Source organism: Salvelinus sp. IW2-2015, unplaced genomic scaffold, assembly GCF_002910315.2.
Source record: "Salvelinus sp. IW2-2015 unplaced genomic scaffold, ASM291031v2 Un_scaffold3534, whole genome shotgun sequence".
Classification (NCBI taxonomy): domain Eukaryota; kingdom Metazoa; phylum Chordata; class Actinopteri; order Salmoniformes; family Salmonidae; genus Salvelinus; species Salvelinus sp. IW2-2015.
The window spans coordinates 1-7438 of NW_019944814.1; the positions used below are offsets into that span (position 1 = coordinate 1).

General features: G+C 47.4%; 1 non-coding gene across 1 annotated transcript; it reads left to right on the plus strand.

Moving 5' to 3' along the window:
* The first annotated feature begins 1677 nt into the window (after positions 1 to 1677).
* On the plus strand, positions 1678 to 5575 carry LOC112076046 (uncharacterized). Its single transcript, XR_011477572.1, has 3 exons — positions 1678 to 1800; positions 4220 to 4332; positions 5507 to 5575. It is a non-coding gene; the product is annotated as an uncharacterized protein (transcript).
* The last annotated feature ends 1863 nt before the right edge of the window (positions 5576 to 7438 follow it).

Genomic DNA, 7438 nt, shown 5'->3' on the forward strand with positions numbered 1-7438 from the left:
GAACTGAACACACACAGACACTACTACCGGTTAGAACGACACACGACAGATACTACCCGGTAAGACGATCCACATACTAACCGTAGCTGACGCAAGGCAAATACCGGTATAGACTGAACACACGACAATACTACCGCGGTTAGACTTACACACAGACAATACTACCGGTTAAGACTGACACACAGACAAATTAAACTACCGGTTAGACTGACACACATACAATACTACCGGTGCTAGACTGACACACAAAAGACAATACTACCGGTTAGACTGAACACACATACAAAAATACTACGGTTAGACTGACACACAGACAATACTACCGGTAGACTGACCACAGACAATACTACCGCGTTAGACTGACACACAGACAATACTACCGGTTAGACTGACACAGACAATATCTACCGGTAAGACTGACACACAGACAATACTACCCGGTAGACTGACACAACAGACAATACTAACCGTTAGACTGACACACAGACAATACTACCGGTTAGACTGACCACAGACAATACTACCGGTAGACTGACACACAGACAATACTACCGCGTTAGACTGACCAAGTACTTACCGTGTAAGACTGACACACAGACAATACTACCGGTTAAGACTGACACCACAGACAATACTACCGGTTAGACTAGACAATACTACCGGTTAGACTGACACACAGACAATACTACCGGTTAAACTGACACACAGACAATACTAACCGTTAGACATGACACACAGACAATACTACCGCGTTAGAACTGACACACAGACAATACTACCGGTTAGACTGGCACACAGACAATACTACGGTTAGAATGACACAGCACCAATACTACCGGTTAGACTGACACACAGACAATACTACCGGTAAGACTGACACACAGACAATACTACCGGTAAGACTGACAAACTACCGGTAAGACTCGACACCACCCAGACACTACTACCGGTAAGACTGCACAAGACAATACTAGCGCGTATAGAACTGAACACAATCAGAACAATACTAACGGTACAGACGACAGACTGACACACAGCCAATACTACCGGTAAGACTGACAATACTACCGGTAAGACTGACACACAGACATTACTACCGGTTAGACTGACAATACTACCGGTAAGACTGACACACAGACAATACTACCGGTAAGACTGATAATACTACCGGTAAGACTGACACACAGACAATAAAACTGGCTTGACTAACCCAATGATGGGGTATTGTGTGTAGGCCAGTGACTAAATGTAATCTAAATGTAATAATTTTGAAAAAGTCAAGGGTGTGAATAATTTCTGAAGGCTCTGTATATCTATTCCAGGGACTACATTAGTAAATGTGTGTTACAGGGACTGTTTTATGGTGTCGGTGTACTTTCTTAATTTGGCCAGTTTTGTCACAGCAAAATAATCCTTCAGCAACAGGAGTTGAACCCATTCACACTGTTCTGCCAATGTTATGTTGCTTGATCGGTAATTAAACTATTAGCTGAACAAAATTAGGGCTACATGAAAAAGGCAATGCTGTAATTATAACGATGTGTTAGTGCAGGTTTTTAATGTGTTTATGTAAATCCTGTGGTGCAAGAAAACAACAGAGTGATCAAATTAAAATTCTCTCTCTCTCTCTGTCTGTCTGTCCGTTTGTCTGTCTGTCTCTCTGTCTGTTCCACAGGGACTGCCTCATGCTGTGCTGTCTGAATAGTGGGACCAGCTTCGTGGCGGGCTTCGCCATCTTCTCTGTGCTTGGCTTCATGGCCTTAGAACAGGGTGTGCCCATCGAGGCCGTGGCAGAGTCTGGTAAAAAGGATAATCTTGTTCTCTTTAGCACCAGCCAATGTCAAATAAAGGATAAAAGGCTCTTGCCGAAAAGCGTCCATTTGATGAGTGCAGGTTTTCCATTTCTTTCCAACCTTGCACCCAGAGACCTTTGTTAAAGGACTGTTGAGCTGCATGCCAGTTCGTGGTTCTACTGACAAACCCAGCCTTCTGTATGACTGGAACTACAATGTGATGGAGGATGATGATGATGTAACTGCCTTCCTCTCAGAAGCTCTTAGAGCAGTAGAACCACCGCTGTGCTATGTCTTATTCAAGTCCAACATGAATGATTCAGCTGTGTGGAGCATGACAGAGGCAGAGGCAGAGGCAGAGGCAGAGGCAGAGGCAGAGACAGAGGCAGAGACAGAGACAGAGGCACGAAGTGGGGCAGGTGGGAGGAGTATGGCAGGAGATGGCAGGAGATGGCAGGAGTTTGGCAGGAGAAGAGAGGAGTTTGGCAGGAGATGGCAGGAGTTTGGCAGGAGATGGCAGGAGTTTGGCAGGAGAAGGGGGGAGTTTGGCATTAGATGAGAGGGGTTTGGCAGGAGATGGGAGGTGTTTGGCAGGAGATGGGAGGAGTTTGGCAGGAGATGGGAGGTGTTTGGCAGGAGATGGGAGGTGTTTGGCAGGAGATGGGAGGTGTTTGGCAGGAGATGGGAGGGTGTTTGGCAGGAGATGGGAGGTGTTTTGGCAGGAGAGGGAGGAGTTTGGCAGGAGATGGCAGGAGTTTGGCAGGAGATGGCAGGAGTTTTGGCAGGAGTTTGGCAGGAGATGGCAGGAGGTTTGGCAGGAGATGGCAGGAGATGGGAGGTGTTTGGGCAGGAGTTTGGCAGGAGATGGAGGAGTTTGGCAGGAGATGGAGGAGTGGCAGGAGTTGGCGGAGGTGAGAGATGGCAGGAGTTTGGGAGGAGTTTGTTTGGGAGAGATGGCAAGGAGTTTGGCAGGAGAATGGCAGGAGTTTGGCAGGAGTTTGGCAGGAGATGGCAGGAGTTTGGCAGGAGATGGCAGGAGTTTTGGCAGGAGATGGGAGGTGTTTGGCAGGAGTTGAGAGGAGTTTGGCAGGAGATGGGAGGAGTTTGGCAGGAGATGGCAGGACTTTGGCAGGACTTTGGCAGGAGATGGGAGTACTTTGGCAGAGAAGGGAGGAGTGGCAGGAGATGGAGGAGTTTGGCAGGACTTTGGCAGAGATGGGAGTACTTTGGCAGGAGATGGGAGGAGTTTGGCAGGAGAAGGGGGGAGTTTGGCAAGGACTTTGGCAGGATATGGAGCAGTTTGGCAGGATAGGGATGAGTTTGGCAGGAGATGGGAGGAGTTTGGCAGGAGATGGGAGGATTTTTGGCAGGAGATGGCAGGAGTTTGGCAGGAGATGGGAGAGTTGGCAGGACTTTGGCAGGAGATGGAGGAGTTGGCAGGAGATGGGAGGAGTTTGGCAGGACTTTGGCAGGAGATGGGAGGACTTTGGCAGGAGATGGGAGGACTTTTGGCAGGAGATGGGAGGAGTTTGGCAGGAGATGGGAGGAGTTTGGCAGGAGATGGCAGGAGATGGGAGGAGTTGGCAGGAGATGGAGAGGTATTGGCAGGAGATGGCAGGATTTGGCAGAGAGGCAGGAGATGGAGGACTTTGGCAGGAGATGGGAGGACTTTGGCAGGAGATGGTGGACTTTGGCAGGAGATGGAGGACTTTGGCAGAGATGGCAGGAGTTTGGCAGGAGATGGGAGGACTTTGGCAGGAGATGGGAGGATTTGGCAGGAGATGGGAGGACTTTGGCAGGAGATGGGAGGAGTTTGGCAGGAGATGGAGGACTTTGGCAGGAGAGAGCGAGTTTGGCAGGAGATGGGAGACTTTGGCAGGAGATGGGAGGACTTGCAGGAGATGGGAGGACTTTGGCAGGAGATGGGAGGACTTTGCGGGATGGGAACTTTGGCAGGAGATGGGAGGACTTGGCAGGAGAGTGGGAGGACTTTGGCAGGAGATGGGAGGAGTTTGGCAGGAAATGGGAGGAGTTTGGCAGGAGATGGGAGGACTTTGGCAGGAGATGGGGGATTTGGCAGGAGATGGAGGACTTTGGCAGGGGATGGGAGGACGTTGCAGGAGATGGGAGGAGTTTTGCAGGAGATGGGAGGAGTTTGGCAGGAGACGGGAGGCAGTGAAAGGACAGACCAGTTTGCTCACAGAGGACTCTACTGTTTGTCTGCAGATTTGTGATTAATTACATGTAAATAACAAATTGCTGACATGTGTAATATGTTCTTCTGAATCTCTGCATGTCCTTGACACATTGAGTGCCATGTAGACACAGCCAGCAGTATCTATCAACGGCCTAACCTTCGTAGTCTAAAACCCTGAAGCTGTGTGTTGTTGTTGATATAATGTTGTTATTGTTGTCGTTTACACCAGGTCCAGGCTTAGCCTTCATAGCCTACCCTAAAGCTGTGACCATGATGCCTCTGTCTCCTCTGTGGGCTTGTCTCTTCTTCATGATGCTCATCTTCCTGGGGCTGGACAGCCAGGTTAGGACACCAGAAGGGGGAGGGAGGGAGGGAGAGGGTGGAAGGAGGAAGGAGGAGGGAGGGAGGGAGGAGGAGGGAGGGGAGGAAGGGAGGCAGGGAAGGAGAGAGAGAATGAGTTGTGTTGTGTTGTGTAGTTTGTGTTTAGAGAGCCTGGTGACAGCGGTAATAGACATGTACCCAGAGACCTTCAGGAGAGGCTACCGTCGAGAAATGCTCATCCTGGGCTTGTCTATATGCTCCTTCTTCGTGGGGCTCATCATGTTGACAGAGGTAAGACCATAGTACTTCCTCCTTGTACTTCCTGCTTGTACTTCCTGCTTCACCCCCATGGGTACACTCAATATGGCCACTGGTCCACACACACCACAARACATTGACTTGAATGGAAATGTCTGTTCTTGTAGTTATATTTCTGCCTGTTTCCAAATGAACGTTTCATATAAGGAACCATACCACCAATACACTTCGCAACCCTTGATTTTAAAGCTGTTCAGAAATGGGTCAAAAATGGTGTTGAATGCTTTTACACTGAACTGAAGGAGGCTTTCGTCCTGCTAAAAGCTCTTTCTGCTCAGTTCTTCTGTAAAAGCAAAGGCACGGATAAATCTCACGTGTAGCTGCCCTATGAATTACGCCATCGTTCAAACGGGCTCACCTCTAAACGCCTGACCCACAGTGGTACTGGTCCAGATTATTTAGCACAGAAGCCAGGAACTAAAACCCAAGTCACCCAACTGGAACCATTCTCTCAGTTCAATTCAAACTGTTTTGTCCGATCATGTGATCATGTGATCATGTGTTGATGTGATCATGTGTTGATGTGATCATGTGTTGATGTGATCATGTGATCATGTGTTGATGTGATCATGTGTTGATGTGATCATGTGTTGATGTGATCATGTGTTGATGTGATCATGTGTTGATGTGATCATGTGTTGATGTGTTGATCTGATCATGTGTTGATGTCGTCAGGGTGGAATGTACGTGTTCCAGCTGTTTGACTCGTACGCGGCCAGCGGGATGTGTCTGCTGTTTGTGGCCATCTTCGAGTCAATATGTATCGGCTGGGTGAAGGAGGGAAGGGAGGAGGGTGGAGGAGGAGGAGGAGGGAGGGAGGGAGGGAGGAAGGGAGGCAGGGAAGGAGAGAGAGAATGAGTTGTGTTGTGTTGTGTAGTTTGTGTGTGTAGAGAGCCTGGTGACAGCGGTAATAGACATGTACCAGAGACCTTCCAGGAGAGGCTACGTCGAGAAATGCTCATCCTGGGCTTGTCTATATGCTCCCTTCTTCGTGGGGCTTCATCATGTTGACAGAGTAAGACCATAGTATTCTCCTGTACTTCTGCTTGTACTTCCTGCTTCACCCCCATGGGTACACTCAATATGGCCCATGGTCCACACACACCACAAAACATTACTTGAATGGAATATCTGTTGTTCTGTTAGTTATATTTCTGCCTGTTTCCAAATGAACGTTTCATATAAGGAACCATACCACCAATACCTTTCGCAACGCTGTGATTTTAAAGCTGTTCAAGAATGGGTCAAAAATGGTGTTGAAATGCTTTTACATCTGAACTGAAGGAGGCTTCGTCCTGCTAAAGACTTTTCTGCTCAGTTCTTCTGTAAAAGCAAAGGCACGATAAATCTCACGTGTAGCTGCCTAAATTAGCCATCGGTTAAACGGGCTCACCTCTAAACGCCTGACCTACAGTGGTACTGGTTCAGATTATTTGCACAGAACTAAAACCCAAGTCACCCAACTGGAACCATTCTCTTAGTTCAATTCAAACTGTTTTGTCCGATCATGTGATCATGTGATCATGTGTTGATGTGATCATGTGTTGATGTGATATGTGTTGATGTTGATAGTGATCATGTGTTGATGTGATCATGTGTTGATGTGATCATGTGTTGATGTGATCATGTGTTGATGTGATCATGTGTTGATGTGATCATGTGTTGATGTGTTGATCTGATCATGGTGTTGATGTCGTCGGGTGGAATGTACGTGTTCCAGCTGTTTGACTCGTACGCGGCCAGCGGGATGTGTCTGCTGTTTGTGGCCATCTTCGAGTCAATATGTATCGGCTGGGTATACGGTAAGTTCTCTCTCTCTCTCTTGCTCTTCTTTGCTCTCTCTCTCTCTCTCTTTCTGTCTCTCTCGCTCTCTCTCTCTCTCTCTCTCTCTCTCTCTCTCTCTCTCTGTCTCTCTCGCTCTCTCTCTCTGCTCTCTCTGTCTTCCTCTCACTCTCTCTCTCACTCTCTCACACTCTCTCTCACTCTCTCTCTCTTTCTTGCTCTCTCTGCTTCTCTCTCTCTCTCTCTCTCTCTCTCTCTCTCTGTCTCACTCTCTCTCTCTCACTCTCACTCTCACTTCACTTTCACTCTCTCTCTCTCACTCTCACACTGAGTGCACAAAACATTAAGGACACCTGCTGTTTCAGGACATAGACTTACCAGGTAAATCCAGGTGAAAGCTATGATTCCTTATTGATGTTACCTGTTAAATCCACTTCAATCAGTGTAGATGAAGGAGAGGAGACAGGTTAGATGGATTTTTAGCCTTGAGGCAATTGACACATGGATTGTGTATGTGTGCCATTCAAGGGTGAATGGGCAAGACAAAAGATGTAAGTGCCTTTGAATCCGGTATGGTAGTAGGTGCCAGGTGCACCGGTTTAAGTGTGTAAAGAAACTAAGAACTGCAACGTAGCTGGGTTTTTCCACGCTCAACAGTTTCCCGTGTGTTTCCAGAATGGTCCACCACCCAAAGGACACATCCAGCCAACTTTACACAACCTGTTGAAAGCATTGGAGTCAATATGGGCCAGTATCCCTGTGGAACACTTGACAGCTTGACAGCTTGACAGCCCCATTGATTAACTCAATATTAGGAAGGTGTTTTTAATGTTTTGTACACAAAGTGTATTAGTTATCTTAATATACTGAACAAAAGTATAAACGCAACATGTAAAGTGTTGGTCCCATGTTTCATGAGCTGAAAATAAAGATCCAGAATGTTCCATACGCACAAAAAGCATTATTTCTCTCAAAGATCATTTGTCTCAAAAATGTGTTTGTCAATTTGTGCACACATTTGTTTCAC